Source organism: Solanum pennellii, chromosome 7 (genome assembly GCF_001406875.1).
Source record: "Solanum pennellii chromosome 7, SPENNV200".
Classification (NCBI taxonomy): Eukaryota; Viridiplantae; Streptophyta; class Magnoliopsida; order Solanales; family Solanaceae; genus Solanum; species Solanum pennellii.
This window is the reverse complement of record NC_028643.1, coordinates 47,268,266-47,295,666: the sequence shown is the minus strand read 5'-3', so window position 1 is coordinate 47,295,666 and position 27,401 is coordinate 47,268,266.

Sequence of the window (27,401 nt, the reverse complement as noted above, 5' to 3'; positions counted from 1 at the left end):
TGAAAGACTCAGTGTTGAGTAAGTTGAATAAACAATTCTCCCTAGGAGGGATGGTGTGCTTAGATACCATGACAGATTCTGTGTGCCAAATATTGGTAATCTAAGCCCTAATATTTTTGCAGAGGCTCATGGCTCCAGGTATTCCATACATCCAGGTTCCACCAAGATGTATCATCATCTCAAGGAGACCTATTGGTGGGAAGGTATAAAGCGAGATATTTCAAAGTTTGTGGAGGTGTGCCCCAATTTCCAACAAGTTAAGGCCGAATACCTCAAGCCTGGAGATCTTACACAGTCGATTGAGATCCCAACATGGAAGTGGGAGATATGGACTTTGTTGTTGGTCTGCCCAAGACAAGGAAACTGCATGATTCCATTTGGGTTATTGTTGACAGGATGACTAAGTCTGCTCACTTCATTCTTGTGAAGTCAACTTACAGGCCGGAGAATATGCCAAGCTTTATATTGATGATATAGTGAGGTGTCATGGGATCCCTTTATGTATCATTCCAGATAGGGGAGACCAGTTCACTTCTTACTTTTGGAGATCTTTTAAAAAGACCTTAGGTACACCGGTGAAGCTCAATACTGCTTTTCATCCTCATACGGATGGACAAGCAAAGTGTACTCAGACCCTTGATTAAATGTTGGGAGACAGTGTTATTGACTTCAAAGGGAGTTGGGGTGATCACTTTCTATTTCATGAGTTCTCTTATAATAGTAGCTACCATTCCAGTATTGGGATGACAACTTTTGAAGTACTGTATAGCAGTAGGTGTAGGTACCCACTTGGGTTTTTTGAGGTAGGAGATTCTTCTATCCTTCGAATTGAGATCATACATGAGCCTATGGAAAAGGTGAGAATGATCAGGATAGATTGGCTACCGCTAATAGTTGTCAAAAATCCTATGCTGATAACAGGAAGAGGGCTCATGAATTCAAGGTAGAGTGATTAATGTTTACCTGAAAATATCACCCATGGAAGGGGTGATGAGGTTTGGTAAGAAAGGGAAGTTGAGTCCGAGGTATATAGGTCCTTATGAGGTGTTGCAACGAGTAGAGAATATTTTGTAGGTGATCTAGCATCTATCCTCCCTATTGAGCGATGAGGAGTCGATGAAAACCTTTTTATTAAGAAGTTTCAGTTGAAATTCTATATCGCCAAGTGAAGCAGCTGAGGAACAAGGAGGTTGCCACCATAAAGGTGTTATGGAGGAATTACCTTGTTGAGGGAGCAACATTAGAGGTCGAGGCCAACATGAGATCCCATTACCCTCACTTATTCAGTTCTTGAGGTTAGATATACACTTTGTAAGTCTTATATTGTTTATGAAACTCTAAATTTTAGTGCATTAGTATGTTTTGGTGTTTTATGTCCATAACTGTGTGTTTTATACTTGCACTATATGCGTCAATATCAGTTCATGCTTGCATTCATGCTGCTGTTTTTGTATAGATTTGACATGATTTTTGTGTCGCATGAGTTTTGATGAGCATTGAGTTAAAGTGATATTGAGAAGGAAGTTCCTCAATCTCATATATGAAGCTTCAGATTAGCTTTGAGTGATGTGCATCATCTTGAGTAAGTTGTGAATCAGATATTTACAAATAGTAAAGTTTCAAGTGTGTTGATATGTTTTTCGAAAATACCATGTTTGATTCAAAATGATGTGTAGTGTCATTCGAGGACGAATGTTCCTAAGCGGGGATAATGTAACGTTCTAGAAAATGTACTTGTCTAGTGAATAGTCTATTAGGTTTTAAGAATATGTATTCGGGTACATAGGCACCCTATGCCCAATATTGAGTAATATTGGGCATGTTAGAGAATATTGGCTTAAGGTGTTAGCCAATTTCTATGTATTAACAACTAACTTAAGATATACTTCGATATTCAAATGCTCCAATCCAAGCTTTTTTAGGAATTGTACCTGTAATAAGACCCTAAGCTAATATTTGTGATTTCTTAGTTTACACACATTAGGTACGAGGCATCAAAATGTCAAGCCTAGGTACCATAACACATGATCATTTATCATTATCATGTAGATTAAGTAGTGCCCAAGGACATAGTGAGGATCCTTGGGACAAGAATTAAAATTTCCATGTGCAACTACAGAGTTCAAATTTAGGAAAGTGCATGGCAACACATTTGCTACCGGCCAAGAGACCAAACGACCAAGCCAAATTGAATTAGGTTAGGGCGGTTAGGGGGCATGCCCGCGTCGGGTCAAGCCACGTGCGGACAAGCTTCATAGTCAATCCTTGGCTCTAACTAACTTTCCTTACTATCTAACTAACCTAGGACAAACTAAAATAAACTTACTAGTGTTCCCGAAATCGTAAGATCTAATCAGGTGACACTAGCCGAGTAACTGACTAAATAAACATCCTAGTACCTAACCTGGGATGGTCCAAAGAGATTGGTTATGGTTCTAGTGACTTAGGGGTACTTTAGTAATTATACTAGGTCACATAATTAATTAAATGTCTACTTAATTAATTAATTTAAAATCATGTTCAAACCCAAAACCCTTAGCAAAGTTTTAGAATTTGGCTAAGTCAAATGTTCTCCTTTTTTTAGTCAATTTAGGAGGGCCATTTTTGTAATTAGCTAATTAATTTATTTAATCAAGTTAATTAGCCTAAGTTGAATTAGTCAATATTCAATTCCTATGACTTAGACTCACATTTAACTAGGTAAGAAAGTCACGACTGAAAAACAGTTCACAAACATAAGAACTAAAGAAAAATACTCTCGGTTCTCTTTAGGCGATTTCAAGGAAATTTTTTTAAGATTTTCGTGTAAAGTGAAGGGTGATCTTCGTAGATACAATTCTACAGTAAGATATGGGTTTTTTCTCTTTGATTCCTTTGCCTAGGAGGCTTTCAAACGTTTTGAATTCAAGAAAACAGAAACTAGGGTTGTTCCTAATGAAACTGTAGAATGTTCATCTCCATAGTTCTCCCTATTTCCGATTATAGTAGTATTTATAACACAAATCTTGAGCATGTTGATTGTATTTGGTTCTAATTTATCATTATATGAAGGTTTGTGTGATTTGATAATGTCGAATGAGAGTTATAGGTTTGATCCGTATGATTAGAATATCATATACATGAGATAAGAAATATTTTAATAATGCTTAGTTATATTCGAGAAATTTAAATTGTTATAAGTCGTTTATGAAATTCAGTTTACTGTTGAAAGTATTGTAGGTTTCGATTACTGTGTGTGTTTAGAGTAGATATGTTTTTAAGTGTTTGGAATGCAATGTTTCCAGGAAGAAATAAGAAGAAGAATTAAAATTAGTTAATGAATCTTCAATGCGAAATCAACTTTATAGCTTGGCCAAACTAAGCACTGAATTGTCCTTATAAGATAATGAAATGTTAAAAGTTGGCTTGCTTTAAATGATGATATTACTATTGTATATACATGAAGTTAATTTACTTTTCTATTTATAATATCATGAGAAGTTTTTAGTGAATGTTTGGTTTATGCCAATAAATTGCCAGTAATATTATTTCCGAAATATGTTATAGAATTGGGTAATTAGTAAGTCACACCAATCTTATATGGCCAATGTAAATTATGATTCTTCTTGTAAGGCCAAACACATATTAATGATTGAGTTGACAAGGTGTAATTCAATAAACTCATAACCTAGGGTACGCCAATGACTAGGACAAGTCCCAACATGCCCTATCGAATTGAACGGGTGAACATAGTAGCACATTGAATAATTCCTTATAACTTTCTTAAAGAATGGTAGAAGATTACCAAATAACATTGAACAATATAAGATGAGTAATAAAATAACTAAAAGCTTATGATTTATGAAATTGATCTAGAAGGGTTGTTAAAAGAAGTGAGAAAAGTTTCACTTGCACCTAAACAATTATGTTAAAGATATTCACATACGAGGGTGTTAGATATAGTGACACAAGTCTCTTTCACACCATAAAGATAATTTAAGATTTAAGTTCACATTCATCAATTATAGAAAGGAATGACAAGTAACAAGTCATCTATTGAGCTAAGAACACCTCATACTGAAAGCAAGCTTACATAGTGTATGAGTCAACTCTAAAAGTTGTAAAGTATGATCAATTGAGGTAAGCACCGATAGACTAGTAATGAGCTTGTGCAAGCACATGTAAGCCTCATGAGATGAGACTAAAAAAAAGGTCGACAAGGGTCTCCGAATTCTCCTAGTCTATGAACTATGTCACCAGCATAGGTTACAAGCTAGTGGATTCACCTAAGAAATCTAGGAAGTATTCAGTTTCGCTTTGGCCGGTGAACCACCTCTTTTTCAATGTGGGTAAGAGACTGGATTTCATGTTTGCTCACATGATCTATTTAACTTAAAAAAGCTAAATATTACTTTAATAAAGTAATAAAGAAATAAATAATGAAATAGGAAGATGAGGTTAGACTAAGTAATGATGTAAGTCATTGTTAACATTGCACAGAATAGGATGACCAAAGGGTGAGGTTAGACTAAGTAATGATGTAAGTCATTGTTAACATTGCACAGAAATATCCCAATGGAATTCTTAAAAGAATATCCTAAGTCAACCTATAATGTTCAAAGTGAACATGAGATTAAATAATAATAAAGGTAAGTTCAAAGTGAACTATCTAAGCAAAATCATAAGTATATCAAATCATCAGTCTTTGATAAGAATGAACTTTTAACAATTATTGGCTTATGCCAATAAAGGGAGCAAAACATAATAATTCATAAATTAGAATATATATATATATGCCCCAGAATCTTTATATCATTGAAATGACCAAATAATGGTAATATCCAATAAAGATTTGCTTATAAAGACTTCGTGCCCAATTTGACAAGAATGGAAAGAATAACTTCTGATTAGGGTAGTCAAATAATTTCCTTAGTCTTTTGGGTTACTTATTTGAGTCATTGTAGTAATGGGACTACAATGAATCATTGCACTCATAAGTATAATATAGGATAAAAGGAGATCATTGAACTACACAACAAAAAGATGAAAATACTGAAAAATAAACAATGTCTGTGAGAGGGAGCTCTCGGCCTTAGGGAACAAAAATATTTAATTTTGCATGAGTTGTTCTAAAATTATGTTCATGATATCAAGGTCTTATGTTCATATATAAAATAATTTGTATGCTTTAAATGTATGAGAATATGTTATATTCATAGAATGATTCATAAATAACGAAACAGGAAAGTGAAGTGACTTCACTTTCATAAAATGGCATGTTCATATAGGAAGAGCATTCCTTGATCATGCATAGTCCTTATGTATTTATGTGCATAAATTCATACTTACTACAAGTGTTCACTAACCCATATACAATTACTTTTGTTTTTATAGATGTAGGTCCTTGAAGAAGATTGAAGTTCAGTTGAAGCTGTTTGGACTACTACCTCCACACTTTGGTAGGTCCTCTTGAGTTAGAGGATGACTATAGTTTATTTTCTAAGCTTTAGTAGATAAGACTTAGCTAGTTGATGTTGTCTCTAGCGTTTCCTTTCAAAAAAAATTTCAACCTTTTGTAATAAGGGCGGTCTGGAAACTATTAATGATATTACGAATTCTTCATTTCAATTGTTCAATCTCTTAATGGATGGTTTTTTATTTTGAGCTGTTAGTATATCACTCATATGCAAGAATTATATGAATTCTAAGTACAATTTAGTGAATTGAAAAAGTTTTAAATTTTCCGCAAAATTTAATTGTACGATTTTGATGAAAAATAAGAAGAGGATTGTCTTCCACCTCTGAGAGGTTAATGATACCGGTCTCGTCTATGGTCTAGGACTAGTGTGTTACAATTTTCACGGCAGACTTCCCCATTCCATCAAGTGAACCACGAGTCATGAAGGGGTTCGTGGTGTATTGGACAATATCTAGTTCCAAGGAACTATTCCCCCACATGGACAAGTAATATTCACGAGCTCCACGCCTTGTCCTTGGTCATGACCACGAGTTGTGGTCATGCTCGTGAAGAGTGAGGAAGTAGCCTCCGATCTTGTGCAGCCTTGGGCTCTTGGATTTGTCTTTCCCTTTAAGGTTGGTACTCCTCACTATGTCTTGCTTCCTTATACCCCGTCTTACACCCCTATCAATCCTCATCACTTAACCATAATTCACCCTTTATGCCCATCTTTTAAATCATCAAGGCACCACACTAGCCTATGTTTCAAGTTCACCTAACGTCGTGGACGTTCCTTGACGTTTTAACTCCAAGAACTCCTAAATTTTTTATATTCATTATTTTATGTCTTCAAAAAGTCATTCAAAACTTAGACACTCATGTGAGGCTCAAGATTAGTTTTTTGACTAACGAAGTGTTACAGAGCACCCCTTAGATGTGACATGGCGTACTTGACCTCAAAGGTGACTCATTCTAGCCCTTAATATAATCATAACATAAGATCATTGAAAATTTGCAGGAATTTAAAATTTTTAAGATATAAAATGGATGTTTTTATCATAAATTGCAAACGGAAGTCTTTTCTAATGCGTTGTGTCAAACCATCTATTTTATGTCAAAGAATAATAGTCTTTGGAACGCATCCCAAAAATGTATTAAAAATAAAAGTAAATAACGTAAAGATAAGGTCGATATTGTCCTAGAAGCAATAAGAACTCACCGAGATGTTCAATTCTTCCTTAGATCATGGAAACCTAGACTCCCATAGAAACTCAATCCTCCAACCCAACATTTGGTTAGAAAGTAGGCAATTTGCGTTAGTATAAAGGTACTAAGTATGAAAGCTAGCACAACATCATAAAAGCATCTCAAATGGCTAGTCCACGTAACACATAGGAATAAGAGATAATCACAGAGAATAAGCATAATCATGATAATCATAGCATAGTCTCCAATATAAGCATCATATGAACACAAGTTAACATAAAACATAATAAATGTGAATAGGAGATAATTCATAACCACATAAGCATAAATAGACAATTGGTCAACTTAACCCCCATAGACTGAGTGCATGGTTAAGTCCTAATACTTTCCACCATAAGGTCACAATACTTCTATGTATCCCCAAAAACACTTGTGGAATATAGAATATCCATCACATACTACCCTTCACACTAAGCATATACTTGAGTCATATAAGGCATACTCACCCTCCTATGGTCTTACTTAAAAGTTTACTTCATAAGGATAAAGGACTTACATCCTTAGTCACTTATATATTGGAAGGAAACTACGGTAGCAACCCAAGCTATTTCATACTACATACGGGAACCATTCACAACTAGCAAAAAGTTATACTTGCGCCATGTATGAATAGTTACCCATACTATTATCCACACTAATTACTTCTTTAGAATAGCATAAATGTTCACTACTTGGGGTCTAATCCCTCTATTCTATGTACCCTTCGAAGTCTACTCATTTAATAACCCTCTAATAAGCTACATCATGCTATTACCTTTCTAACACAAATAGGTTAATCAAAGCTAACTACCTTGTAAGTAACTCTAACATGCAGGTTTAAGCTATTGTAATAAAGACACAAGTGTCCCTTCCTAAATACCATAAAATAGTCCAACCAACTAAAACATGCTTACCCTAACTAAGTGTACAAAAATAGAAATGCGTGCTATCAATAAAGGAGTATGATTGTCAACCCTAAGTTATCCTTAGGAGAGTATGAGTCATCCATAAAAAGCTAACACTACTAATTCACTTTACAATGAAAGACAAGCTAACCTTAGGAAAGTATAGATCCTCAATCCTAAGCTACCCTTAGGAGAGTATTACTTGTGTATCCAAAAGCTACCATTAAATGGTCTTGGCCAATCAATTCTAACAATTCTAGTTCAAGATACCCATATGAGACTATAAATTGTTAATCCTAGGCTACCATGACTGACTCATGCTACCCTTGAAATGCACCATAAAATTCTAACCCAATCTATATTTACGAGAGTGCAAATCCTCAGTCCAAAGCTATCCTATCTTGGTCATATAACACTAAGTCAAGCTACAAAAGAAGGAATCATATGTCACAACTTCATTCTATTCTAATCTAACATGGTTTGACTCATTTCAGGTTATAACTAAACCTATAATCATTCTATGTGAGAGAACTTTATTATCCTAGGTTGTTCAAGTCTATGTGTAAAAGAGAAATATAATAATCAATCAAGATCACCTCATATTGACTTTACCCCAAATATCTAGAAACAATGTCTACAAGCCCTATTTTAAATAGTAACTTCATTCTCTGAAGATTCATGTCTAAATTAGAAGTTATTCAATCACAATTTTCATTAGAAGATTACTGTAGTCCTACTTGACCATGAAGGTTCAAATCTAACTTTACAAGTCAAGATACTTCATATTCAATTGAGTCTATAAGAATTCATTATTATATGATCCTAACTATGATCAATTAGTATTCAAGACAATTGAATTAGGAAAAGATCAATTTAAAACGTTCAAAATTGCCCCTATTGGGATAAACCCACATAGATCACTTTTATCAACATAGACTATGGTTCATCACAGAAATAATATGGAATCATCATAAAATCATTAAACAAACAAAATTCAAACATAAGAGAATGCTATCCACTATATTGGGTGAAAACCATGGAGACATTATCTTCTTCCTCAATCTTTTTGTTCCTCAATGGAGGACGAATGTAGAGAGAGAGAAAGTACACAGAAGTGGGAGAAATTTGAGTTTAAATTTGTGTTTGTGTTTATGAGTGGGAAATGATTGATTTTGTCCTAAAGTCAGTATATAGTCAACCCCCAAAATACCCAAACTACCCCTCATTAAGTTGGACTTCCTAAAGTGAAGTCCAACTAAATTTCACTGTGAACCCCCATTGATCTTCATGCCCCTGTTCACGTTTCGGTGAAGTATATGATGGAAGTGGGTGGTGGTCGTGGAGTGGTGAGGCAGCCACCTGCACTTTTCCCTCTATGGAAACTTCACAAGCCACCTTGACCCCCTCAGGTAAGATGCACCACCGCCCATTATGTGGCTCGTGGTGCTCTTAGGCCATTATTCCCCAACACCTCAAAAAGATCCCCTCAAATATCTAAGCCATTTTCAGGTAAGACTTCCCCCTTCAGTCAAGTGCAGCACGAGTCATGAAGGGGCTTGTAGTGTCTTAGACAGTAGGTAGGTACAAAGACCTCGTCCTATATGGTCAAGTAATGTTCACGAGCTGCCCACCTTGTCCATTGTCATGCTCGCTAAGAGTAAGGTAGTAGCCTCCTTTATTGGGAAGCCTTGGCCTTTTGGTTGTGGCTTGCCCTTGAAGGTTGGTATTCCTCACTTGGTCTTGCTTCCTAATATATTCTTTTGGGAACCTATGTTCATCCTAATAATCTCATCATGATTAACACTTTGTTTCCCTCTTTTAAATCATCAAGGCACCACTTTAGCCAATGTTAAAAGTTTACCGGACATCGTAGACGTTCCTTGTTGTTTTAACTCCAACACATCCTAAAAGTTTTATATTCATTATTTTAGGGCTTCTAACATTGTTGCAATTATTAGACAATAATGTGAGGCTCTACATTAGGTTTGGACTTTCGAATTGTTACATTACATTAACCCCCCCCCCCCAAGGAACTTTTATCCCCGAATGACACTTAAATTCTACGAATGGTAAGGATAGATTAAATACTAGCAGCCCAACCAAAAACATATATAATAAAATAGAGTTACCATTCAAATCAACATGAAAACATGGCATTTTCAAATATCAATTAAAAACTTCAATTACTCCATATAAGATATCAAGATCTAAACATGAGAAATTTCCTTCTCACAATAACAAGAGATCATTATATAGACATTCTCAATTTATTTTCATAAAGGTAACAACATACTAAATACACAAAGTAAGTGCAAACATAGAAAAAGAGCATTTTTCCGTGAAACTTCATTTTAGAAAAAACCCTAACTATAAATATGCAATCTGTCAAAACAAGTCCAATTCAAATTAACTCATTATTTTCATTATTAATAGGAACAACTAACCTTCATTAGCAAAGATATGAGGGTAATGGGACTTGATGTCGAATTCGGCCTCCCATGGTGCTCCCTCAATGAGGTGGTTTCTCCATAGGACTTTTACGGAGGCCACCTCTTTGTTCCTCAATTTCTTTACATGACAATCAAAAATTTGCACCGGAACCACTTCTTAATAGAGGTCCTCATCCACACCTAGATCTTCAATAGAATGAATGGATTCGGGATCACCGATGCACTTCATTTGCATTGAACATGGAACATTGCATTAACCGAAGCTAGTTCACTAGGTAATCTCAACTTGTATGCAACATTGCCAACCCTTTGCATAATTTCATAGGGACCCACATAGAGAGGACTCAACTTTCCTTTATGGTCAAACCTCATCACCACTTTCATGGGTGAAATTTTAAAATACACTTTATCCTCTTGTTAAAATTCAAGCTCTCTTCTCCTATTGTTGGCTTAAGACTTTTGCCGACTACAAGACGTCTTCAATCTAACCGTTATGACACTAAATTTTTCCTAAGTTTCTTATCCCTATTCGGGATCAAGAACTGAAGACTCAAAAACTTCAAACCACCCATGAGATCTACATCTCCGACCATATAGAGGTCAAAAGCAACCATAGATATAGTCGAATGATAATTATTGTCATAAGAGAACTCAACAAAATGAAAATATTTATCCAAACTTTCCTTAATGTCAATCACACAAGATCTAAGAATATTCTCAAGGCTTTAAATAATATTCTCCACTTGACTATCTGTTTTGGGATGAAAAACGGTGCATAGTTTCACCTCTGTACCCAACCCTTTTTGGAATATCCCTCAAAAACCTAGATGTAAATTGTGCAAAACTATCCAATATTATGGATAATGTAATACCATCAAGATACACAATTTTTATCTATGAATATCCTTGCCTAATACTCCACCGAGTAAGTGGACTTTATAAGAATAAAGTTAGAGGAGTTTGTCAAGGTATCCACAACCACCCATATAGAGTCATTTTGTCTTCTAGTTCGTGGCAATCCCATTACAAAGTACATAGTTATTTCTTCCCAATTCAAAGTGGGAACTTGTATTTCTTGAAAAATCCACCCGGCTTTTGGTGCTCGTGTTTCATTTGTTGGCAACTTGTGTACTTTCCAATAAATTCTTCTATGTCCCTTTTAAAGAAATTCCACAAAAACACTTCATTAAGGTAGTGATACATCTTAGTAGAGCCCGGATGAATTGGATAATGGGAACCAAAATCTTTCTCAAGAATTTGTTTTCTCAAATCATCAACGCTGGGAAGACACAATCTTTCTTGATGTCGCAAAACACCATCCCACTTATAGAGAAGGACTTATTAAGCTTACCAAGAACGATTTCCTTAAACTCACTCAATGATTGATCAAGTTATTGCTTCGACTTCACCTCAACAACCAATGATGATTTGGAGTTACGATGGACCATAAAACCACCATTTAAGGAATCTTCCAATATAACACCCAAACGAGCCAACCTATGAAGATCTTTAACTAGGACTTTCTTAGCTTCTTCCACATGAGAGAAACAACCCATGGTCATACGACTTAGAGCATTTACAACCATATTGGTTTTGCCGGGGTCGTTGAGAACACTCATGTCCCAATCTTTTAACAATTCCAACCATTTCCTTTGCCAGTGATTTAACTCCTTTCGAGTAAACATAGATTTTAGACTATTATTGTCGGTATACACATAATCATGAAAACCATACAAGTAATGCCTCCATATTTTCAAGGCAAGCACCACGACCGCTAACTCAAGATCATTAGTCAAATAATTCTTCTCATGCACCTTAAGTTGCCTAGAGGTATATGCTACTACTTTCCCATGTTACATACGCACACACCCCAATTCCATTTGTTATGCATCACAAAAAAAACCAAATCCGTTGGTACCCCCTTGCACAGTCAACACCGAAGTGGAGGTATGTCTATATTCCAAGATTTGGAATCTTCTTTCCCATGCCTACGACCACACAAATTTCACACTTTTTTGGGTCAAGGTAATAAATGGAGAGTCAATTGATGCAAAAAAATCCACAATCCTCATGTAGTATACTGCTTGATCCAAGAAACTTCTAATGTCGGTTGGAGTCATTGGCCTAGGCCAATTTTTCACCACCTACGTTTTCCTTTGATCAACCTCAGATCCATCATCATAGATGATATGACAAGAAACGCCACCTAACTCAACAAAAACTCATATTTGCTATACTTAACGAATAGTTGGTGTTCCTTAAGGACTTGTAAAACCACTCTAAAATATTTATGTGTTCAACCTACATTTAATAATATACCAAGATGTCGTCAATGAAGACAATCACCAATGAATGTAGGTAACTTATAAACACCTCTATTCAAAAGGTCCATAAAAGCCTCTAAGGCATTAGTGAGACTAAAAGACATTACTAGACCTCATAGTGACCATATCTAGTTTGAAATGTTATTTTTGGTACATACTAACCTCTCAACCTAAGATGGGGATACCTCAATCTCAAATAATTTTTTAAAAAGTATATTGCTCCTTGGAGTTGATCAAACAAGTCATCAATCCTAGTTAGAGGATACTTGTTCTTATTAGTGACATTATTGAGTTGGTAATAATCAATGCACATTCTAAGGGATCCATCTATAACACTTAGAAAATTAAAGACGTGTTATTTCGTCTAACATAAGTTTTATAAGGTATAGACATTGTTTTAAGGTCTACATTAATCAATATAAGTCATTTAGGAAGTCAAGAAACTAAAACATCCATGACGTCTGGAAACCAGTTGAATGTGGTAGCGTGCCTTGGCTTATTTGCCTCGCTTTTAAAAATCAGAAAATGATGAAAAATTTGTTGAAGTGTGTCTAACATGTGTTTAAATTGATTCATGGTTGAAATGTAGGGGCACACTCCCGAGGACCAACCAAGGGCCTTTTAGGAGGACCTTTGTATTTTGGGATCAAAGACTGCCTGGGCAGTGTGCACCCATAAAGTGAAACGACGTAGCATATGTGGATCGACGGGGCGTCAATTCCATCTGTACACCAACACTTAGAAAAATCCTTGAAGGGACTCTTTTGCACAATTTGTGAATTAAAGAACGGATGTGCAATACGGACGGGGGGCTGGCCGTTCATTGACCCACAATCTGTCGGTCGCGGTGTCGTCTGTAAGAATTGTATTCACTACACGTTTTAAGATAGTTACAATTAATTAATTAATGGGTAAGGTCTCTATTAAGTGTTTAAGGAAATCCTATTTTCGTTAATTTACACCCCATATAAAGACCGCAACCCTATTAGACTAATCAAAACTCTCATAACTCACAAACCCAAGCTTTCTTCCTTCTCTCTTCTTTCTCTCTATAGTAAAAAGTTCCATTGCAGACCAACATATCATATGGTTTAAGGTCTTAAGATATATGTTTAACCATCAATATTCATCAATTAGTAATTTATGGGATCTTTTTAACCTTAGACACCTCTTTCCTCAAAGGGTTCTATCAAACTGATTTCAAAAGTTGGGTTTTAAAGTGGGTTTTCATCCAATACAAATTTGATGTTGTGAATTGATTTATTTATTATTTATTTTGGTTATTATTAATATATTTACATGTATTCTATTTTAATCGTGATATATCTTGATATTTTGGTCTAGATTGTAGAAGATGACCTTTGCCCTTAACCCTAGGTAATCATCTTGATATGAGTTATGTTATATTAGATCAATTGACTTTGTTATTGGTTGAACTACTTGATTATGTTGTTATACTAATCATTAATGAAATATGGTGATATATAGTCCTTTCATTCTATTTCATCAGAACTGATCTAGGTTGTGAAGTATGTTGTGAGTTTGACCTACGTATCTTGTCTTATGCTATAAACTAGTATTGAATTTTGATGTAGTGATTTTTTTTGCCTTGTTATAATGTTCATCACTGAATTATGATGATGTTATACCCTAATTGGGTTGAATTAAGGGTTAATGGTATTACCTTGATGATGGATTATGAAGGAGAGTTGGTAAGTCTTATGAACCCTATCCTTTACTTCAAGTTATGGTTAATTGTGATTAAGTTATGATGTTGTATTGGAGTGTGACTTGTATTAAGAATGATAGGGTGGTATAATTTTTAATTAAAATGTCTTTACTATGGTTTATGAGGTGTTGTCTAAGATGTTAATTTTATGAGGATGGTAAATGATTTACCAATATACCTTATCTTGATATGAAAAGGTTAATGTGCTAACTTCACCTATATAATTGTAATGAAAAGGAAAACCTAATGCAATTCACATTGAGCTATAATGATGACCTTATACCTACAATAAGTTATGATGATAAACAAAGACCTTAAAGACATTTCAACAAGGACTTAGAGCATCGAGTGAACTTGACAATGGGAGGTTATGGCTTTCCGTAGGGATACGTATCCAATTGATTCCCGTGAGAGGAGGCCCCAATTGCCAAATGGTATGTGGAGGGATTATATCTATCTCTTTGTTCTTGAATTATGTTTCCCCCCATAGGAAGAGTAGCTAGTTGGTCTGCCTAGAAACTTACGTCTATGTTTGGTTTTACTTTGGCCGGTAAACCATCTTTCTTTGATGTAATGTTTTACAACGTCCGATTCCACACTTAACTCTTGTGGTCTATGTTGGTCAAGTCAAGATTTCCTTAAACTAAAATGAGGTAATGATGTACAAACCAACTAGGGTGACTTGAGAGTTTGACTTAGCTTAAGTAGAAGTATGGTACTCTACCTATGCGTTGCACTAGTTTTCTTTGAAGGCCACATTATACATGTATACGATTATACTGGTACATGATATGACTATGACGAAATTCACACCGTTGATACTACATGTTTATTCGTGTCACTTATGGATATGAGTTGGTCTTCTTTGGTAACGTATGATGATATATACTCTTAAATGCTATGCTATGTGAAGTAGGATGTTGGTCATGATTCTGATTAGATCACTTCAATGATTATGGTTATGGGAATTTGCTTTGTCATTGCACTTGTTGACTTTACATTGGTTCATGGATAATTGAATTACTTTGGTTATGATAAAGTGTGCTCTTATTCATGCTTGTTGCTATTATGACTTGATGATAGTGTTACTTTACTATATAGCAATTATACGATATGCATGTTGACTTGACTAGACTTGATGTTGTTCTTCTTGTTATGAACATGCATATGATTTATTGAACATGTCCTATTAGTTGGTATTGTCTTGTCAAATATGCGTAAAGGTTTTAAATGAAAAGTGCATAATTATTGAAATGTCCCTTTTCTTAGCATGATTTCGAAGATGTGTGCATATGGTCTGATAATTAGTACAAGTGGTGTAGTAACCCCATTTCTTCCTTTTTCCCAACATTTTAGGGTCCGGTCTTTGAAGGAATTTTTGAGACGTCTTTGAAGAAGACTTGGATTTCTTGATCATCCAAGTAGGGTAGGTCCTCATCTTCCGAGGGCAATGCCAATATCAATCTATGAAGTTGTTTTAGTATTATGACTACTCTTATATTTCTTTCCCTTCATTTGAGTACTAAACATTGTATGACGTATATGTTGTCTTATTGTATTGATGTCTGGTCTATGCCCAATTTGATATACTCTTGTAGATGGTTATGAGATCAGACGACTATTTTGAGACTATTTTATATTATATGTATCTATGTCCAATAAAAGTAGAAGACTAAGTAATTTTCCTATACTAAGGGTCTATGTACACTCGATATTTATATATATCTATATAAATACATAAACATATATATATATATATATATATATATATGTTAACACACCATGTGTACGTAGAGGTCCATGTAAAACACAAATTAGAATTAATGAAACGTTTTAAATTTTCTGTTAAACTTGACCGATGAATGTAATGATGTAAGCTTGGAGGCTATTCTTAGTACTCAAAGAGGACAATTACGCTGGTTATGTCTAGAGGGTATTCTCGGATTAGAAAAAATTTGTATAAGAGCATGAGGTTAAATATGTTTGAGTCGATGTATTTCTCAATCACGTTTACGTTGGTTTGTATTCATAATTGTGAAGCACACAAAATTCTATGTGGTTTTGCATCTAATTCCCTTATTGTGATTATTGGCAATGACTACTCGAAGGAGTGTTGCTCAAAGAAATGAAGAAGAGATTGCCAATGCGGGATTTCCTCCCAGTTGTGATCAAGATCCTCCTCTTGAGGAAGATGTGAATGATAACCAAGCCCTGGTAAATCCTCCTCCTTTAATGGATGTGGCTATAAGGGATTCTATTTTCCAAATAGCCCAAGTCATTACAACCCAAGCACAACCCACCACCACTCACGCCCAAGCCATGATGAACCAAGCTAATTTTGAGGCTGTACACCGAGCACACAAAAAAATTGTTACCATGGCCTCCCATATAAGGCATTTAACTAGGATTAATCCTCCTACTTTCTATGGGTCTATGGTTAAAGAAGACCCCCAAGAGTTCATTGATGAAATCTACAAGATCCTCTATGCTATGGGGTTGTCTACTAGTGAGAAGGCTGAGTTAGCCACTTACCAACTCAAAGATTTTCCCCAAACTTGGTATGTCCAATTGAGGGAAAATAGGCTTTTAAGAGGTGGACCCTTTACTTGGGAAGCGTTCAAGAAGAGTTTTCTTGATCGGTTCTTTCCTAGAGAGAAGAGGGAAGCTAAAGTGGTGAATTTCATCAACTTTCGTCAAGGAGGTATGAGTGTTCGTGAATACCCTATGAAATTTGATTAATTGTCAAAGTATGCTCCTTCTTTGATTTCCGATCCTAGGGAAGAAAAAAAGTCATTTTGTGACGGGGCTGTCGGATGATTTGCAAGATGAGTGTCATTCAAATATGCTACATGACTACACGAATATTTCTCATCTCATGGTTCATGCTAAACATGTGGAAGAGTCAAGGTTAAAGAGGAAGAGTAGATATTCCAAGAGGGCAAGATCTTTTGATGGTTGTTCTTCAAAGGGGAGGCTTGAGATTCGAGACAACCCTAGGTTTACAAAGAAGATCTCCAATAAAGATCTTTCCAATTCCTTAAGTATTAGTATGTAAGGATGTCCAACCCAATGTCTAAGAAGGGAAGTATTACTAGTTAACTAATCTAGAAGCCTAATTGTTCCAATGTAGAAAAGGTCATGTACGGAATTCTTAGTTGGAACGGTATTTGCTTTGGTTATGGCAAGATTTGCCACAAGGTTAGGGATTGCCCTAATATGAAATGTAAAGAAAAGGCTGGTGGGAAAGCAAGCAGTTTAAATGAGACTCTGAAAAAGAATCCCTTTTATGCTATCCACTCTAGGGGTGAGTAAGAGACATCTACCGACGTGGTGACCGGTGTGTTGAAAGTATTCTCTATTGATGTATATGCCTTACTTGATCCCGGTGCTACCTTATCAATTGTTTCCCCTCTAGTAGCTAAAAAGTTTGACATTTTATCCCGAAATAATTCATGAACCTTTTATAATGTCTACCTTTGTGGATGATTTAGGTGGTTGCAAAAAGGGTGTATAGAAATTTTCCTATAATGTTGCCCAATAGAGTTTCTTATGTTGAGCTAGTAGAACTTCATATGGTTGATTTTAAAAGTAATTTTGGATAAATATGTTGCATGCTTGCTTTGGCTCTTTAGATTGTATAACGAGGGTGGAGAATTTTAACTTTCCAAATGAGCCCATTTTAGAGTAGAAGGGGGAAAATTCTATTCCTAGCGGTCGTATAATATCTTGTTTGAAAGCATGCAAAATGATCTTTGAAGGGTCTTTATTACCATTTAGTATGATTCCAAGAATTAGACTTCAAAATTCCTCCCATTGAGTAGGTCCCCCTAGTGAGGGAATTTCCTAGGGTCTTTCCTAATGATCTACCCGATATTCCATCCGTACGGGAAAATTATTTTGGTATCGACTTGTTATCGGACAATCCTATTTCAATTTCTCATTATCAGATGACTCCATCCGAATTGAAAGAGTTGATGGCTCAAATCAAAGATTTAGTAGACAAAGGCTTCATTACACCTAATATTTCTCAATGGGGTGCTCTGATTTTGTTAGTGAATAAGAAGGATGGGTCCCTTAGAATGTGCAATTATTATCCCCAACTCAGTAAAGTCACAATTTAGAATAAGTATCCTCTCCCGCGGATTGACAACTTGTTTGATCAACTCCAAGGTGCACACTACTTTTATAATATTTACTTGAGATGAAGGTATCATCAACTTAGGGTGACGGATGAGGATATACAAAAGACAACATTTAGGACTAGATATGGCCGTATTAGTGTAACGCCCCAAAACAAACTATGGGGAAATATAGCCTCGTGGTTGTTTCTTGAGTTAATTTTAATTTAAAATGAGTTATTTTAGTGTTCTTAGGAAGTATATAACGTTTGAATAAGTTTGGAGGTCAAACGTCCATGACGTTTAGAAGGTGTGCCTTTAAAAGTGTTCTGGTGTGTCTTGATGCATTTGTGTGAGTTTTACGTGTTCGTTATGCTTGAAACTGATGTTAGGTATTCCTAAGACCTAGACAAAATAGTTTAGGGGTTTGAATTCCGTCCACGACCCCACCTAGGATCCACAAGGGGACCTAGTTGAAGGTCCCAAAACTTGGACAAAAAAGCCAAAACCACTGCTCAATCGACGACGCAGTCTACTTCACCTAGGCCAATCGATGCCCCGTTGAATTGGTTATGTAGGCCCATACATAGTGTTATGTCTTGAACCTCATGTATCAGCCTAAGAAGTCAGGGACGCCCAGCAAGACGGGCCGTCGACATGGTGACGCCACGTAACATGGGTCGTCGGTTGACTCCTCCCAAAAGTCTTGGAAGCTGCTGACAACTTGGCGTGTTTTATACAAATTCACCCCAAGTGTTTTATTACCCTAGGTAAATATATTTGATGTTTTTAAGGTATATTAAGTTAGTTTTAAGCGATAGACCTAGACAAGACCCCTCACTTCAAATATTCAACTCCCTCTATAAAGAAAACTCTCTCAAAGTCATCATTGGAGCTCAGACTAAAGGAGGGCAAGAAGGGTTGGTTTGGACGTGTATCTTCATAAAACATTAGTGTTTTTCTTTCGATTAAAGGTGTGGTATCCATCCATTAACCCTCTTCCATTCAAGGATCCATTTCAAAAAGATTTCAAAAAGGGTTTCCAAACTAATTCCTTCTATCTTTGATTTTAAGTATGTGTCTTCTTGAAAAAGTGTTCTAAAGATTTAAATGTGTTTAATTCTTGTATTAATTGATGATTTTCGTTGTTAAAAACCAAATCAATTCATGTATAATTAAACGTTTAGCTTAAGAAATGTGTTAAATAAGCATGTTTGGTTTAGGTAGGAAATTTGGTCTTTTTATGTTGCTATGTTTTTTTAGCTACTGACCTTAGGGCATTATTATAATTAAATATTGACAAATTTGATTATTTTTAATAGTGGCTTGGTTAAATGGTAACTTTCTTATATTGCATAGTTCTTATTGTAAAATCCTCTTGAGTGGTATGTTCCACTTACTTGATGACGGTCTGCAATTAATTTACTTGATATTGCATATGTTGTTTTGTGAGTGTGGATTTGAAGGCCTAGAATATGAAATGAAGTGATATTTAAGATATGTCTAGTATTGTGTTTTGTAAAGTTGAATAGCATGTTTGTCTTATATTATGCCTAGGTAAAGTATATTACTTGTGAAGCATGTAATGTTTGTAAATTTATGAACGTAACACTAAAGCATGTACAGAAGCTAATGTTAATGAAATGATGTTTATATGCAAGATGTGGTCACAAGTACTCACACACACTTAAATGAATGTATGAAGTTAAATTAAGTAAATAGAGGATTTTTGAGGTGGACACTCTTCATGAGTTGAGATGATGTGTTTAGTAGTAGACTCACTACATCCCATGAGCTTTCTAAGATAGGTTAGAGGGTGAATGCCCTTCGTGAGTTGAGATGTGATGTTTACTATTTATCCTTAACCTATAGTTTTAAAGTGTTTAGAATCCATGGGAGTTATGTCTAGCACCGCGAGGATATCAGAAAAAGGTTGTTATACTTCCTGAGTGTATATATTGTATTCCAAGGTACCTCTTGAGATGAGTACACCTCATGAGTAGAGAATGACTACTTAGTAGGAATCTCCTTATCCCTGAATTATGTGACCGCATAGGTGTAGCTATTTGGAAAGCCATGTAAAAGCTAAAAAGAATGACCTTATTCTAGGCAAGTGAGGATCCCTCTTCTAAAAGGGGTTAATATTTGGATTTGATGTGTAGCTTTATGGTCTATGTCAGTTAAGCTAACTCCTACAAAAGAAATGATTAAACTATGTCATTGAAAAGGACGTACTACTTAGGGTAGGTGGTAGTATGGGACGCTATGTACTCATTGCACAAGGTAGGACCTTCCGAAAGTGAAGGCTGGTGTCAAACCATCAAAAAGAATATACAACATAGGGTATATTGTGGTATGGAACACTATCTACTCATTGCACTAACTAGTCATTCCTAAAGGGAAGGCTTTGGTGGTATGTTGTTTGTCTTTGGATATCTTGCAATCGATAAAAGGGCTTGTTTCTCCCGAGTTGAGTAAGTCGTAAGGGGTAGTGTTTAGGATTGCTTTAGTGTGTATTGAAAGAGGCATATGCATACTTCTTTCATGTCTTACCTTAGTGAGTCTCAGTATAATCTCGAGGTAGGAAAACTCTAATAGAAAATGAGTTCACTTTCTCTTTCGCTTGGCTTTAAAAGTTCACTCATTTATAATAGGATTTTTCATTGTAATTACTCAAGTTGAGTTCATTGTGAATGCTTTAAATGGTTCACTGTAATGGCCATTTGATTTCAGTGTCAATTTTTGTAAGTTTACTACAAAGGGTCATTTTGGTCAAAAATTATGGAAATTCTTATCTAAGTGTTAAATTATGGTTAGTATGATGTTTTGCTTCTATATTCTGGAATATTTTTATTTAAATTGCATGAAATGTTAATTTATTAAAATGTCCATTTTCGCATGTTTTTGCATATGACATACTTAGTACATTATTTGTACTAACTCCATACTTTTCTTTACCTTATAAGTATAGTTAAAGACTTTTGGAAGATTCAAAGGAGAAGATTAGGAAATTCCAATGTCTCAAAAATTGGTATGTCCTCATATATTCAAGGACATAGTCTATTGTTTCCTAGTTTTATTTTAAGATTTATTATGTATTTGATTTCAATGTAAAGGGTCGTGTCCCTAAGATATTTTATGTCGTGTCTTATGTTTGTCTTGTGACAATGATATCTTTTAAGTATTCATGAAATATTTTATTTTTATTAATTTATTCGAGAAAAGTTTTAATTCCGCAGTACTTTTCATGTCATATGTAATGAATGCTAGTTAAAAGTCTTGTACAAAACCCTAAAGGGTCAAATAAGCCCGGTCATGAAATGAGGGTTCCTCTTAACTTCTAGGGGTTACTTTCTGGTCGTGACAGACTTTGTATCAGAGCATAAGGTTATGGGAAATACGTTAGGCTCTAAAAGTCTCACAAGCCACATATAGCAGTACCTTGGTCATTAGTGTGAGTCGCGACACATCCATGTAAAAGAGGCTATATGATGAAAGAAGTTTCACTTTCTTATCTATTCTTATGTCGTGCCTTAGAGTTGAGTCATATCTGGTGTGTTTTGTCAACCTATTCTCTTTGTGTTTATAGGACATGAATACAAGGAGATCAACCACTAGAAGGGAGGATGGAATTTTAGATAATGAGAGGATCCCTCCCCGTGTTGACCAAGTTCTTATTATCGGCATAGAGGAATAGAATGAGCAGGTTCCCCTTCAAGAACCTTATGTGACTCTGGAAACTCACGAGCCTCAAGAGCCTCAAGTGCCTCCTATGCCTCAAGCTCCTTTTGTTGAAAGAGATATGACTAATGTGGAATTTAGTTCTATCCTAATGAACTCGACCAAACTTTTGACGACTCAAGCTCATGTCGTCAAAAATCTTGTTGCCCAAGATAATCATGGAGTTGTACCGCAACCAAATTCTAGTTCTCCCGCATCTAGAATTAGGGACTTAATGAATATGAACCCTCCCACTTTCCATGCCACTAAGGTTTATGAAGATCCACAAGGTTTCATAGATGAGGTTTTCGAAGTGGTAGATGCTTCGGGTGTGACCCTTAGGAAGAAAGTGCAGTTAGCCCCGCTTACAAACTCAAAATGTGGCTCAGATGTGGTCCGAGCAATAGAGAATTAAGAAACCCTTAGAAAGAGGTTTGATTGATTGGGGGAATTCAAATAGGAATTTCTAGATAGGTTATTTACATTAGAGTGGCGGGAGAAGAAGATGGTCGAATTCATGAACCTTTTTAGAGGTGGGATGACTGTGCAAGAGTACTCTCTCCAATTCACCCAACTCTCTATGTATACCCCAAGCATGGTATCCAAACCTAGGGCTAAGATGAACAAGTTTGTGATGGGACTTTATAGCTTGGTGGAGAAAGAGTGTCGTACGACAATTCTTCTTAATGATAGGTATACATCTAGGCTCATGGTTTATGCACAACAAAGTGATGAGTTCAAAATAAGAGGCCTATGTCGAATTATTCTAGTTACCCTACTCCTATGAAGAAGTTCTATCACCAAGATTATTCCATGTGAAAAAAGGAAGACGCTCCAAGCCAAAATTCCGAAGGTGGTTGCCATCTTTTGAGAGTACTAGGTGCCCTACTTGTGGGAAGCAATATTTGGGTAGATTTGTTGACGGAACGAATGGTTGTTTTGCATGTGTTCATAGGGGACACAAGATGAGGCATTTCCCTAAAATCAAAGCAAGATGGAAAGAGGTCAATCAAGCTTCCCTAGACCCTAATTCTCCAAAGAAGAACCCTTCCTATGGGATGGGAGCTAGGAAGGATAAATAGTCCAGAGTTGATGATCTTGGTAAGCCTTAACTCTTTATGATTTTTTTTATGTTATGAAATGATTTTATGTTGTTTTATAGTTCATATGATCATGTCATCTCGATGAATTGCTTAGATATTAAATTTTGAAAAAATTGGTTACGGTGAGGAAGGTAAACCTCACTGTGAAATTTTTTATTTTTCAAAAAGAATTTGTTTGTCTTGAATTGAAGTTTAAAATTTTGAAAATGTATTGTATATGAGAAAGTATAATGTTTGATAAGGTAGTTCCTCCATAGGAGAAGGTTAAGTGTGAGTTTTAGAAATTTTTGAAGTTTGCAAGAGTCACCTATGTTGATAAGTGTTTGAAAGTGTGAAACGATGCTCCTTAAATTTTGATGCTTTTATTTTGAGTGTTTAAGACTTTATTGTGATGTGTTATGTTATGATAAGCGATTCCTTCTTGTTCTTGATGTTTTATTGTTATTTGAGGACGAGTGCTATTCTAAGTGGGGGCGAATGTAATGCCCCAAAACAAAGTAAGGTGAACTACCGCCTCGTGGTTGTTTCTTGAGTTATATTTAAGATAAAATGAGTTAATTTAGTTTTCTTATGCAGTGTATAATGTTTGGTTAAGTTGGGAGGTCAAACGTCCAAGAACGTCCATGACGTTCGGAAGGTGTGCCTTAGGAAGTTTTCTTGTGTGTCTTGATGTGTTTGTGTGAGTATTACGTGTTTGTTTTGCTTGAAACTGATGTGATATGTTCCTATGACCTAGAAGAATTCTATTAGGGGTTTAAATTCTGAGAACGACCACATCTAGAACCCAAAAGGGGCCTTAGTTGAAGGGCCCAAGACTTGGACAAAACTGCCAAAACCACTACTCAATCGACGAGGCATTCTACTACGCGATGTAGTCTCATACTTAATGGTAAGTCTATCCCCCCATGTAGCAGCCTCTGAAGTCTTCGACGCCCAGTAGGACGGGTCGTCGAACAGGCGATGCCCCATAGCTTCAGTAGTTGATTAACTGCTCCGAAAAGTCATGGAAGCTGCTACCAACTTGGGGTGTTTTATGTAAATTCACCCTAATTATTTTTTACCCTAGGTCAATATTTTCACTGTTTTAAAGTTAAATTAAGTTACTTTAAATATTTAGACCTAGAAAAGACCCCTCACTTCAAATATTCAGTCCTTTTCTAAAGAAAACTCTCTCAAAGTCACCATTGGATCTAAGACTCAATGAGGTGAACAAGGTCTGGTTTGTGCGTGTATCTTCATTAAAAATTAGTATTTTTCCTTCTCTTTTAGGTATGGTATCCATGCTTGAACCATGTTCCATTCAAGAAGCCATTTCCAAAAGATATCAAAAGGGGTTTTCAAACTCAAATTCCTTCTATCATTGATTTTATGTATGAGTATTCTTGTAAAAGTTTACTAATGATTTAAATGTGTTTATTATTTTATAAATTATTTATTTTCATGCTAAAAAACATAAATAATTCATGTATATGTATATTTCAAACTATTAGCTTAAGAAATGGGTTAAATGAGCATGTTTGGGTAAGGTATAAACTTTTGTCTTCTTATGTTGCTATTTTTGATTAGCTACTTCACTAAGGGCCTTATTATGATGAAATATTTATAAATTGATTATGGAGTATAATGGCTTGGTTTAATTGTGACTTTCTTATGTTGCATAGTTCTTATTGTAAATTGCTCGAGTGGTATGGTCCATCTTCTTGGTGGCGGTGTTTATTTTATGAACTTGATATTACTTAGTATGTTTTTTGAGTGTGTATTTGAATTCCTAGTATATGAAATGAAGGGATATTGAAGATAATAATATCTTGTCTTTTGTGAAGTTTAATAGCATATTTGGCTTAGATTATGCACTGGTAAAGTACATCTTGTGAAGCATGTAAAATGTGTAAATTGATGAATGTGTGACTAAAGCATGTCTAGAAGCTAATGTTAATTAAATTATTTTTATATTCAAGATGTTATCACAAGTACTCACACACATTTAAATGGTATGAAGTTAAATTGAGTAAATAGAGGAGTTTTGAGGTGGACACTCTTTGTGGGTTGAGATGAAGTGTTTAGTAGCAACCTCACTACATCTCATGAGCTTTCCAAAATAGGTTAGAGAATGAATGCCATTCGTGAGTTGAGATGTTGTGTTCATTAGCTATACTTAACCTATAGTTTTAAAGTTTTTAGAATCCACGGGGGTTATGTCTAGCAGCGTGAGGATATGATGAAGAGGTGGTTAAACTTTGTGAGTTGAGATGTTGTATTCCAATGTACCTCTTGAGATGAGTACTCCTCATGAGTAGAGAATGAGTACTTAGTAGCAATTTCCTTATCCCTTAACTTGGCGCCCGCATAGGTTTAGCTATTGGAAAAGCCATATAAAAGTTAAAAAGAATGACCTTACTCTAGGCAAGTGAGGTTAGCTCATCCGATAGGGGTTAATATCGGGATTCCATGTCTAGCTCTCAAGGTCTACGTGAGTTAAGCTAACTCCTACAAAAGAATTTATTGAAGTAAGTCTTCTAAATGAAGGTCCTACTTAGGGTAGGTGGTGGTATGGGATGCTATCTACTCAATACACTAGGCAGGACCTTTCCAAAGTGAAGACTTGGTGCCAAACCTTCTTAAAGAATGCACTAATTATGGTAGGTGGTGGTATGAGAAGTTATGTACTTTTTGCACTAAGTAGTCATTTCGAAAAGGGAAGACTTTGGTGGATTATTGGTTGTGTTTTAATGTCTTGACATTGATTGAGGGCCTTGTTTCTCCCAAGTTGAGTAAGCCTAATGGGGTAGTCTTGAGGATTGCTTTGGTTTGTATTGACGGAGGCATAAGCATACTTCTTTCATGTCTTACCTTATTGAGTCTTAGGATAATCCTGACATAGGGAAACTATTACAGAAAATTAGTTAACTTTCTCTGTCGCTTGGATATTAAGGTTCACTGGTATGGTATAGGATTGTTCATTGTTACTGCTAAAGTTGAATTCATTGTGAATTCTTTAAATGATTTACTGTAAATGCTTAAATGGTTCATTGTAAGGATCATTTAATTTCAGTGGAAATTTTAGTAAGTTTTATTTAAATGGTCGTTTTGTATAAAAATTAGTGGAGTTCTTATCTAAGTGTTAAATGATGGTTAGTATGATGTTTTTATTCTACATTCTTGAATATTTTTACTTAAATTGCGTGAAATTTAATTTTACTAAAATGTCCCTTTTTGCATATGCCACAGTTAGTACATTATTTGTAGTAACCCCATATTTTTCTATACCTTTTAATTATAGGTTGAAGACTTTTTAGAAGATTCAAAGGCGAAGCTTGGGAAATTTCAGTATCTCAAGAATTCTTATGTCATCATATATTTGACGACATAGTCTATTGTTTCTAGTAAGAATTATTACGTATTTGATTTCAATGTAAAGGGCTGCGACCCTAAGATATTATACGGCGTGTCTTAAGTTTGGCTTTTAACGACGAGATTTCTTAAGTATTTATGAAAGATTTACTTTTAATTAATTTATTCGTGAAAAGTTTTAATTTCAGCACTGTATTTCATGTCTTATATTATGAATGCAAGTTAAAGGGATTGTACAAGACCCCAAAGGGTCAAGTACGCCCTGTCATGAAATTAGGGTTCCTCTTGACCTCTAGGAGGTAATTTTGGGTCATGAAAATGAGTTCTAAGTAATGTCTTTTGGTCACACAAGTGCCACGACAACATTTATGGATCTCATGTATAGTATTTTTTTAAGTTACCAAGATTCAATAGTCATTATCTTCATTGACGACATCTTAGTATATAAAAAAATTAGGTTGATCACATGAAACATTTAAAGATTGGTTTTACAAGTGCTAAATGAGAATAAATTATTTGCCAAACATAGAAAGTGTGAGTTTTGATTGAGGTCGGTGGCATTTCTTGGTCATATAATCTTTAGTGAGGGTGTTGAGGTTGATACAAGGAAAACCGAGGCGGTGAAATGTTTGCCTAGACCATTGACTCCAATCCACATTAGTAGTTTCATGGATCTAGCGGATTATTATTCGAGGTTTGTGAATGGTTTTGCATCAACTGTATCTCCCTTTACTACTTTGACCCAAAATAATAAGAAATTTGAGTGGTCGAAGGCATGTGAGAGAAGCATCAAATATTGAAAGATAAACTTACTTCCGCTCTAGTGTTGACTTTACCACAGGGTACAAAGGGTTTTATTTTGTATTGTGATGTATCCCGAGTGGGTTTAGGGTTTCTAAATTAAGTATGTAATTTTATGAAGCATGCAAAGTGTGAATTGATGAATGTAGGTCTAAAGCTTGTATGGAAGATCATATTAATGAAATGGTACTTATGTGCAAGGTGCTCACATGTACACA